Here is a 10,708-nt window from a genome sequence, read left to right on the forward strand (position 1 = left end):
TATATATATATATTGGTTTTAAAAGAGATAGTAAATATCACTATAATTAACTCACACAACTGCAAAGCCAGGTACAAACCCTGACAATGAATGAATTTATAGATGATGAGTTTGCACACTGAATTTGAAGTGTTTGATAAAATTAATTGTTGAACTAACTGATAAATAAAAAATGACGTAAAAAAATATTTTTAATTAATATTTTATATCTTTTCAAATAATATGATGATAGGAATATGAAATGTTATAAACTATAAATTCAAACGTTAATTGAAGTAGCATTTTAAGAATGTTATAAGCTTGTGAAAATATTTATAAGCTCATGAAATAAATTGGGGGAGTGTGCTAGACTTGTCACCTAGAGATGGTGTACAAGGGTGTAGGAGGATAATGTGTTTGTTTGTGTTTGAAGAAGGTTTAAGGATAATGTGTTTGTTTGTGTTTGAAGAAGGTTTAATGTAAGAATATGTAGATCTCTTTTGACTAGTGTTCATTTGCATGTTAATATAACTTATACATGTGTATCTTAATGAAATTGATATACGGTTGTAGAATAATGATATTCGAAAAATGAGACTTATTTAGTGTTGTGGGAAAAGGAGGTCAATGGTATGGTGATACCTTTATTCCGAGCTCTAGTTTGGCTTTCATGTACATCGTTAAATGTTTTTTTTAGGGTGTTTTCGAAAAAGTTATCTACAGAAGATAATTTATTTTGTCGGGAATTATTCTACATGAGTCACAACAATGTGTCATGGCATTTTATAAGTTATTGAATCGATTTGTCATTTATATTTTGAGCGCCCTCGTGTGGTTTAGATGATTTTTTTTTTCTTCTGTTTAACGTGCATTACGCCAAAAATGACATTTTATAGCGCGCCTTTTATAGCGCTTATTAAATACAAGCGCTGTTGTATGAAATTTTAAAAATAACGGAGGATACAACAGCGCTTTTTTGACAAGCGCTATAAAAAAAGCGCTGTAAAAGACTTTGATTTCACATAATTAAAGGACCTATTAGAGCGCTTTTTAGAAAAGCGCTGTAAAAAGGTTTTTAAAAAAAAATAAGGAGGTCTTTTGCAGCGCTTTTGGACAAGCGCTTTAAAAAGTCTATAAAAAAGCGCTGTAATAGACTTTCAAAAAATAAAATAAGGAGGTCTTTTACAGCGCTCTTTAAAAAAGCGTTGTAATAGGCTTTTAAAAGTAAAATAAGGAGGTCTTTTACAGCGCTCCTTAAAAAAAGCGCTGTAATAGGCTTTTAAAAAATAAAATAAGAAGGTATTTTACAGCGCTTTTTAAAAAAAGCGCTGTAATAGGCTTTTAAAAAGTAAAATAAGGAGGTCTTATACAGTGCTCTTTAAAAAAAGCGCTGTAATAGGCTTTTAAAAAATAAAATAAGAAGGTCTTTTACAGCGCTCTTTAAAAAAAACGTTGTAATTGGCTTTTAAAAAATAAAATAAGAAGGTCTTTTACAACGTTTTTTTAAAAAAGCGATGTAATAGGCTTTTAAAAAATAAAATAAGAAGAAGGTCTTTTACAGCGCTTTTTAAAAAAAGCGTTGTAATAGGCTTTTAAAAAATAAAATATAACAGTAAATCGCTTCAGTTTCCTCTTTATTACATAAACTTCACTACACTTCAGTGTCCTTCTCCTCTTCATTATCCTTCTCATTGCGAACCCTAATGTCCCTACGAACCATATTGTTAACCATCTCCATTGCAAATCATCTCCATATTTGTTACTATCCCTACAAACATTATTACGTACTCTTCTCAATGAGAACCCTACTCTGTCCTACGAACCGTTCGTATTTCTGCTATATATATATATATAATGTGTCTGTTAATGCTAATAATCACATTTATTTGATAGTGTTTTACAAGTTTTCCGAGCTCAAATGGGTGCTACAGTGTCGAACCAAAAATCAAATAAATCACATGGATTCTAATAAAGGTTTGAAATGTATGGCTTTAAAATTTCATTAACAATCAATCCACAAATATTTATTGACTTATATGTTTTATTTTATAGTGCTCTCGTCAAACTAACAACATAGATTGCGGATACTGTATATTACGATTTATGAAGGAGATTGTTGTTATAATCCCAGAAAGAGATCTATTTGAAATAAAGGAATCCATATTACAGCGCTTTTTTTAAAAAGCGCCGTAAAACTAATACAACAAGCAACGCGTTTTTAGAAGAGATTTACAGCGCTTTTTTTTTTTTATTTTAAAGAGCGCTGTTGTATCTTTTTACAGCGCTGGATACTACAACGCTTAATTTTTTGAAAAAGCGCTGTAAATGGCTTAAAAAAAGCGCTGTAAAATACCATTTTTCGCGTAGTGGTGAATGATACGTCAAAGAGTTAATGTAGTTTAATTGATGATAATTTGAGTTATATAATAATAAAAATATGAGGTTGTTTTTCGTTAAAAAACGTTGAATGTCAATTTCATTTTAAGAATATCCAAGTTTTATCTTGGTGTGAATTAAAACGCAAGTCAAATATTTATCTTGGGGTGTATAGAGTTTGAGCATGGTTAGACTCCATCCTACATTTTGGTGTTTTTGTTTTGTTGGGGGTTTTATTTTGGATTCTTTTAGCTAACATTGTGGTAATGTAATTTTTGTACATTACATATTTCAGACACATCTTATGTTTAATAATAGTTTGTTAATAAATTATTTTTCACATTTTTCGAAAAAAATCGCTGAATAATTTGTTTTAATTATATGAACTTATATTATACATTGTAAGATTTCATTTATAAGCTAGTAGAGGCAAAACTAATACTTAAAATGTGTCTTCAAAATAGTGAATGAAGTAAAATAGAGAAGTATATATATTTTAGAAGGAAAAAAATAAAATATAAATGAAATGCATGAGATTTATAATAGTTGAATATGTCGATATCCAAGATTACACAAATGCCACAAACGACAGTGGTCATTAGTCAATGTGGTGTTTGCTTAACGAAAACTCCTAACACAAAAATGTGCATGATTTATTTAAAGAAACAAATTCGTGAAAGGGAAAAGTGATTAAAAAATTAATAATTTTATTCCCTTAATTTGTTGTCCTATGTTTCGTTCATTCATATACGCTTGCTTCTTCCAGAAAAGTTTGTTCTGACAAAGATATATATATTCTAGATTTTATGTACCCATGAATGAACCAATAGTTAGTAATTTCTTCTATTTTTTCTACCTAGGAATTCTAATTCTATGGGTATTATCCTTTTTTTATCATCAAGAGGTTCTGTGTGATAAAGCTGTAAGGAAAATGACAAGGGACTTTGGCACGTTGTAATGGAACTTATGGAAAGCAATTAGATTCCAATTTCTCACAGGCCACCAAAAATTATTATTTTGTTTGAGACGAAAGGAACCTAGTTAAGCAATATTTATTTAATGTTTCACCATATTGTCTTTAGCTGAACTTGAAAATCATTGAACAAAAATGTTTTAAATATTTTAGGGAAGTTTTACGGATATTTGTTTCGTATGGTGGATCACTTTATAGATAGTCTATTGTGGATTAGTGTATTTAACAATTTTATGAAGTTCTAATCACGATTTAAGATGCTTTTTATATGTAATATTTCATAAATTTTGTCGTGTTTATTTATAAAAGAATTATTTGATTGATATCAATTCAATACTTGATATTGTTGGAACCAAATTAATTTCAAGAATAATTTCTCTATGTGGTTTTGATGTTAACAAAAGTATTTCGTAATAACAATTCATTGCACTAAAAATTTCACTAAGTATGCATAAATTAGAACAGGAAAATTAGAGGATCTCACTAGAGGAAGTGATTAGAGGATATCACCACCAGAGAATATCACCGGAGGAAGTGACCAGAGGATACCACCAACAGAGGAAGTGAAAAGGTCAGAGGAAACGAAATTAAATCAGTCAAATCCATGTGTTGGAAAAGTCTGCGCATCTGCCTCCAATAGAGTGCTTCTAGTAGTTTAGCGTCTTTATGTGTCTGCCTCTGAAGATTGAAGCGTGCTTCTGATCAACATACATTTGATGAGTCAGTCTATGCATCTACCTCTGAAGATACAATAAGCCTAGGAAGATTCAACGTTCCTTTGAAGAATTATGTTCCTCTGAAGACTCGACATGCCTAAAAAGATTCAACGTTTTTTTAGAGTGTCAATGTCTCTGATGAATAGTAACTACGACATGCCTCTGATGAACAGTAACTGCAACATGTCTTTGATGAACTGTAACTTCAGCATGCCTTTGATGAACAATGACTTCAACATACATCTGATGAACAATATATTTTTTAGCATGCCTCTGAAATCTGAAGCCATTGTTTGAGTCCGCATCTAAAGCACATATTTTGTTGACTTTGAAGACTGCAACTCGTTCCAAAGTATTGTCTCTGATACACAACACACTCTGAAGTTGCACTGACTCTGAAGACTGCAATACATTCCAAAGTATTGCCTCTGATACGAAACACACTCTAAAGTTGAAATAACTCTGAAAAAGAAACAAATGTGAAGTTGCCCATGCCACTAATTCTAAGTCATGCAGCTTCACATATGCATCTAACTATGATTATTCAAGCAACACAACATCTGACTCCAATAATCAAGTCAATGACTCTTATGGATAAAAATCGACGACACTGATGGAAAATCAAAAACTCTGATAAGTTGAGATAAGTATTAAATTGGACTTAGCCCATATTTAGCCGTATCCTTACTTCTAAAGGACCAGGAACAAGCCCATATTTCATTCCCACTCAAATCAAATCAAGTGTATGCAGGAAGACTCAAATGAATTAATTTGCAAACATAATCTGAACAAATACGCACAATATCATTCAAGAAGAATTATTCAAGATCAAACTCGAAAATAATGAATTCGCTAAGGATCATGTTATCAAAACATATCTTTCAGAATTATATTTGGAAGAAATATTTATTAACCAAGTTGGAATGAAGATGCGGTACAAAATTCTTGAGGACAAAATTCATGAATCCTAATTTCATCTATAAATAGTGGATCAAGGATGAAGAAGGAAGTACAACCACAATGAACAACAAACTCAGAAATCCTTAAAACCAAAGTTGTTCAGAAAAATCTCAAGAGCTCAATTTTTATAAGTATTCAGAGTTTAAGGTTTTAAGTTCTAGTAAAACACATGTTCAATGTTATATTGTTTAGTGCTTAATGCTTCATTGTAGTGTGGGAAAATCATTATACCAAATCAGTTTATTAGAAGCAAATCAATCAAATTTCAAACTCTTGTAACCCATCCCGTTAGTGGCTTTAGTGTTCCTCACGCAATCTGGGGTTGTCAGATTGTGTTGAGAATCTTTGACTTGTAGGGTTAAGGTGTTAGGTGCTTTCAACAATATGAGGTTCTCAGATTGTGTGGAAAAGACTTGATTGATAGAGTCAAAGTGTTTATGTTCCTAAAAATGTTTGGGGTTGTCAAGTTGTTTTGAGAAGACTGACTTGTATGATCAAATGGTGTGTAATACAAGGAGTTGAATTAGTGGATTAAATATTTCTAGATGAGCAGACTAGACTTAACTACCAAGTTGGTGGTGAAACATGATAAATTGTTTGTGTCACTTTACTTATGCATTCCTTAGTTTTATTACTGCTTCTATTATAAGTCATCAAACCCGAACTAGTTTTAAGCAAATAATAATAAAAAAATCCAATTTAGAAAAACACAATTCAATCCGCTTCTCGTGTTTGCACCTTTAGATACATGTTGTTTTCCTTTATTTTTATCAAATCAATATCATTTATATCATTATTTTAGTCATGAAAATGACTATTAATGTTTACTTTTAAGAGACGAAATATGTGGCCTTTGGAGTTTTAAATATTTTCATGTATTGTTTCATAGTGGACCATAGTCCATATTAGAACTTGCCAATATTAATGATGATCGACAACACTCTTCGAAAGTATAAATTGACGGTCTTCTTGATTTACATAGTTTAGACAATGATTAGATCGATATTAATTTGAAAAAAATATGGAAAATGAATGTCCAATTTGTCTGCTCAAATCGACAATAATCATATTATCATCTCAATCGTAAAAACAAGTATAGCTGTTAAATTATACTCCTAAAAAGTGTTGTGTCGATCGACAAAATTTCAAGACCCTATTAAATATTAATCCACAATAAACTATATATCAAGGCTATAGAATTTCCTAACAATAACCTAATTAAAATAAGATACTAATTTTTAAACTTCTAAAAAGTTGAATACACCGATTCCTGACACAATATTTCTATATTTCTTTTTTTAATCAATCCAAATAGTTATAAAATGATTAAAATATATAGATATCTTATTAACCACTAACATGTATGTTCTTCAAAGGGCTCCAACCACCGTTAGTATTTTTAATTATTTCTAATTCTAATATTTAGCCACTTATTAATATAGGTGTCAATTTTACACGCCAACTAATTATTGGCCTAGATAGATCTATATGTTGGAGAATTAAACAAATTTCATAGTTAAAAATATCTCACTAAAGAAAGTCCTTAAAAATAAAAAATCTCTCAAAATTATGCGAGTTAAGTGGGCTCCATACACCACTTTTTCAAATTTGTCTTTCAATTTTTAAAAAAAATTTGATTTTTATTTTTGGGAAAAAGTAATTTAATAAAATTTTCGAGAAAAGAATTCAATTTTTTTTTGAGAAAATCAAATTTCGAATGCAGAAAAAAGAATTTTGGTTTTTTTCTCAAATTTTTTTTTAAGAAATGTTGTAAAAAAAAATTTAAAAATTTTTAAAGAAAAAATCTCAATTGATAAAAACATTAGACTTATAATTACTTGTGCTCACAAAAAATAATCAATTAGTAAATTGAGATGTTAAAAAATTATCTGAATAAGAAACATAATATTAAATGATTTAGTAAGAGACTTGTTAAGAAAAACATTAAAATTTTATTCACAAATGACAACTCTATTTATCAATAACATACCTTTAAGACACATATGTAAAGTGGCGTGAGATTTATACACTAAAGTATATAATATAATATCAACTATTTGGAAAGGATATATAATAATGTTATTGTTGTATTGCATATGTTTATTCTATTATATTGAGTTGATATTTTTGTGACAAATATATAATTGATATTATACTATTTTAATTAAATAATAAGATATAGTCCCTTCATGACTTCAATCATAAATTCACTTTTGTTACAAATCATTAACCACTTGATCAATTTTAGGTATTAACGAAATACTCTAATATAATTAATTTGTCATTCTGTTATAATAAGTTAAAAAAATAATTGATAACGTCTACTTTAATGATTTAACGGTTAATGAAGTTATTTAAGAAGATATAAGATACGTCAATACAAAAAATTATGTCAAATTGTTAAAAAAGAACCATATGTGTGAACGGTACATAGGATGTTGCGTATTTATGTCAAATATAACTACTATTCTTATATACTAAGATTTTGAGATAAGATTTTAATGCACGAAGAAAACGATTGAATAGCGATTGATGTGTCACATTTTCTGTTAAATGGCATGTAATTAAATGGTGATGTCGTGAATTCAATGTCATGTGGTGCTAATCCTATGTGTGGAGTTAGGTAATCCATCTTATGGGTGACTAATTACCAAATACTTTTTTTTTTTTTAGATAAATAGAATATGTTTATTAACTAAAAGAAGAAGAATTTAATCATTTACAATCAATATGCATAATACTATCAAATAAAACATAAAATTCAATAAAATTTGCATACCTTCATTTGCTATAAAATTTGCACTACGAATAATTTCATGGAAGTTGTGATAAAATGAAGAAGGTTAAATTACATTTGTGGTCCTTTAACTTAATCTCAGGTAACGTTTTAGTCCTTTATCTTTTTTTTTTCCCGACTTGGTCCTTTATTTTAATTTTAAGTGACAATTTGATATTTTATATTTTAAAATTTCAACAATGTTATCATTTTTTATACAAAAATTTCAAAAAAAAATTCAATTAAAACTCATAAAATTAATTATATTCTTCAATATAATACAAATTTCATCAAATTCGTAACGCAAATCTTCAAATAAACTCATATTTTCATACTTTATTTGATATTGTTAGGAATAAAGGACTAAATCGGAAAAAAAAAAAGATAAAGGACTAAAACGTTACCTAAAATTAAGTTAAAGGACCACAAATGTAATTTAGTCAATCAAGAACATGGGAAAGAGAATGAAGTTCTGGTAAGAGGTTAAAGACTCAATAGTAGATGATACATCTCTCATATTAATTAGATGTTTTATCTTAACTTTTAAAAAGAATATTTTTTAAGTCTATAAAAACTTTAAAAAAAAAATATTTCCAGAATCTAAATTATCATAATAATCGATACAATAATTACTACTATCATGACAAATGAGCCACCAAAAGATAAATTTTGAATAATAGATAAAAAGACAGCATCTATAATCACTTTATAATATTTAGATGAGGAAACTTTCCAAGCAATATTTCCTCTGCCAAGACCAAAATCTCTTTCTGCAATCCACATCCAAGCTTTTGTCATGTACTCCATTCTAAAATAAGTGTCAATATATGTTTTATTTTTATTTTATTTTTTATGTATATTTAAAAAGAAGTATAAATAAATAAAGGAGGTTAAAATTTCACAAAATTATCATTATTAGTTAACCACCGGTCATTGGTTATTATTATATATCACATTGAAAGAGTAAAACAATTATTTTTAAAATATTTTTATATGTTAAGGTTAAATTTATTTTTGAATGGAAATTCGAGATCACATCCACATCCAAGAGTTAAATCCTTTCAATATTTGGGTTCACAATACTGTAGTCTTAAATTTATGAGGTTCTTATTTAATTTAATTATTATATAGTAGAATAAACGACCTTACATAACATGGCTTACTCAACTCCACCTAGGATTAGTTGAGCACCTCATGCTATCAAGTCTACTACATTTCACCACTCACCATTATATGCTTAGGGGTGCATTATGAAAACCATACAAATATTATTTAATATTTCATTTTATAAATAATCATATCAAAGAGTGAAACAAAAATATAACCAAACAATATAAATTATTAATTTGTGCACTTTATCAAAATATTTTTCTTCAAATCCCCCGTGCCCGTCTCTCTCAAGTCTCAACCCTCTTTTCCCGTCCTTTGATTTTTACTATTAACTTGCACCAATTTTTTAATTAAAATACACTTTTTGTCTTTTATTTTGTATTTGAACTTAAATTGTATCCTTTCTATTCTTAGACTTAATTTAATTATTTATCTTTTTTAAGTTACTAATGTTAGTCTACTTTAGAAAAATAATGTTCTCTATGTGCCATGCATTATCTACTACAATTAAGAAAAGTATTTATGCAACCCTATGCTATCCTATCTTTATTCCTTTTAATTGTCAGTTTAAGATTGTTTATACAAGTTCATGAAACTATTAAATTTTTTTACTTTTCATAAATATTTCATCTTTTTTTTAATTATTTATTATTTTAATTCACTTATTTCTCTCTATAATAAATAAATAGTGATAACTTTGATAAAACCACATTTAATACTATTTTGAAATTCGAAAATTAAAAATTAAAAGGAACAATTTTGTTTTTTTTAATAAAAATGACACTTAAAAAAGAATTGAGGATTACATTGTAAATAATTACTTATATTAAATTAATGACATTAATCTTTCTATTATTAGAGGAGTGTTATGAAATCTAAATACTCCAAAAGCAGGATTTGGATTCTCTTCGATTAAAAATATATTTGATACCTATATATTTGAAATATATATATTTCACGGATACTCACACAAGTATATCTATATCCTAAAACTAGAATTATTATTATTATTATTATTATTATTATTATTATTATTATTATTATTATTATTATTATTATTATTATTATTATTATTATTATTATTATTATTATTGTTGTTGTTGTTATTATTATTATTATTAAAATAATTTATCTGATACTTCACATATACATGCCGATACATTTGTATTTTTTGAGAGACAAAGAGAATAAAAAGCATAGCAAGTTTTTTGAAACATTAACAGAGATATGTATAATCTATTTCAAGGTGTTGTTGTAATTCTTATATTGAAAAAATTATCTTTTGATAAACCAAACTAATAAATTATGTTTTTTTTATGGATGATGATACAAGATTAAGGACAAATGCAAACAAAATTGAAATTGTTGGCAGTTGCATAAAATTAATACTTAGTTTAAACTATTTTAATGATACTTTTCCTAATATTCTAACATAAGAATTAAAATATATTATGAAAATTATGGTCATTATAGTTATCTATTAATGAAAAATTATCAATGTTTTTTTCTTTATAAACATTCAAAACGAATATACAAATTTTAATCAAAAAGTTATTAACGTATTTAAATCGTATCTTATCCTAAATTTAAAAAAGTTAACGTAACTGTATTATATTATATTAACACTCGTACTATGTATCTGAGCTTGATAGGAGAATATTGATCCTCTACACTCAGCCTTAATATGCCTCTGGAATAAAATTAAAGATGAAGAAAAAAAAATGGTTCCCATATTTACTATGTGCAGGTAACATTCACTACGCCAAAAATGTCATTTAATAGCGTTCCTTTTACAACGCTTACTAAATACAAGCGCTG

Source organism: Cicer arietinum, chromosome 1 (genome assembly GCF_000331145.2).
Source record: "Cicer arietinum cultivar CDC Frontier isolate Library 1 chromosome 1, Cicar.CDCFrontier_v2.0, whole genome shotgun sequence".
In the NCBI taxonomy this organism is placed as follows: Eukaryota; Viridiplantae; Streptophyta; class Magnoliopsida; order Fabales; family Fabaceae; genus Cicer; species Cicer arietinum.